This window comes from Oryzias melastigma, linkage group LG18, assembly GCF_002922805.2.
Source record: "Oryzias melastigma strain HK-1 linkage group LG18, ASM292280v2, whole genome shotgun sequence".
Lineage (NCBI taxonomy): Eukaryota > Metazoa > Chordata > Actinopteri > Beloniformes > Adrianichthyidae > Oryzias > Oryzias melastigma.
The window spans coordinates 24,386,860-24,388,214 of NC_050529.1; the positions used below are offsets into that span (position 1 = coordinate 24,386,860).

At 47.5% G+C, this 1,355-nt stretch overlaps 1 protein-coding gene across 1 annotated transcript in view; it reads left to right on the plus strand.

Annotated features, from left to right (window-relative positions):
• pde5ab (phosphodiesterase 5A, cGMP-specific, b) overlaps positions 1-1,355 on the plus strand; it is a gene marked incomplete in the record, with an annotated part of 43,151 nt that overhangs the window by 27,156 nt on the left and 14,640 nt on the right.

The window sequence follows — 1,355 nt, forward strand, 5'->3', positions numbered from 1 at the left end:
CTGAACCTGTTGGCAGCGAGGGCTGCGGGACCTGAATGCAGTTTCCTCCCACTTGGTGGAAATTATATTTATTTATTAACATTTTTGTAAGGTCTTTTTATTGCTGCTGTTATAGGTTGGACCTCATAGATTCGTACTGATCAATTGAAATTAATCTTTGAATTTAATAAAAGGGGGAAGATTAAATTTGATCCGACTGCTGCAAGCCAGAGCAGAGCGCCCGCGGTGGAGAGGTAGTGCGAATGAAGCTGTCTGCTATTACAAATCCCAGATGGAGGAAAGAGATTATTATTTTATTATGTTATGGGGTCCGACACGAGTTTACTACAACAACTACCATTGTCAAAGAATCGCGGAAACTCAGCATTTCTCCGCTAAAGTCCCGCCTGCCGCTGTAATGAGAGACGAGCAGCAGAGTCGACAGACACGCCCCCTTCTATGTGCACACCTGAAATCCAGCTGGATCAAACTTGTCACCAGGGGTGAACGTAAACCGGAACGCTCCGGTTCCGGTAAAAGAGTTGGAGGCGGAGCACCGCTCCGGCGGGAGAGATCAGCTGAGCGGCCGGTTTTCACTGTATCACACATGACAGAAGCTGCGGTCACTCTTATTCTCGTTTCCGGGCCGTCTTGTTCCGGATCCATCCGCTTCACTTGTTAACATTCTGCGTGTCTCCAATTCATCGCCATCCAAAGCGATCTAATCTAATCTAATCTAATCTAATCTAATCTAATCTAATCTTATCTAATCTAATCTAATCCCGACCTACCGTGACAACGGTCATGGATGAAGACGCACCCTCGTGACTCGTTTTCCCTTCTGACTTTTTAAAAAGAGGCGCGCTCTTTTTTATGATTACTCTCTAGTCTGTTCTACTTTTTTTCTCCTTCCCCGCCCAGCCGGCGCGCACGTGGAAGGACGGAGATGTGCTGTGCGTAAAGGCGCACGCGGAAGGATGGAGATGTGCTGTGCGTGGGCACAGTTGCCGCAAGGTGGGGGTGCTTTGAGCGATACTGCTGGCGCGCACATGACGGGTAGCGCGTGCAGGTGCGGAGCGGTCTTGTTCAGCAGAACATGAATGGACTATGAGACTAGATCAGAGATCTCCAACCTGAGGCTCTGGAGCCACATGCAGCTCTTTCCCTCCTCCATTGTGGCTGTTTGGGTTTGAAGAAAAAACAATTTGAATAAATGATGGTTTTGTAGCATCGGTTCATTTACTTTAATTATTTACATTTTGTTACTTCTGCTTTGATTCAGTGGCGCCTCCAGAATTTTTTCCTGGGGGTGGCCGCTGGGGGGCCACTTTAAATCTTGGGGTGGTACACCAAAACATGACCTATATTTTCTAAAG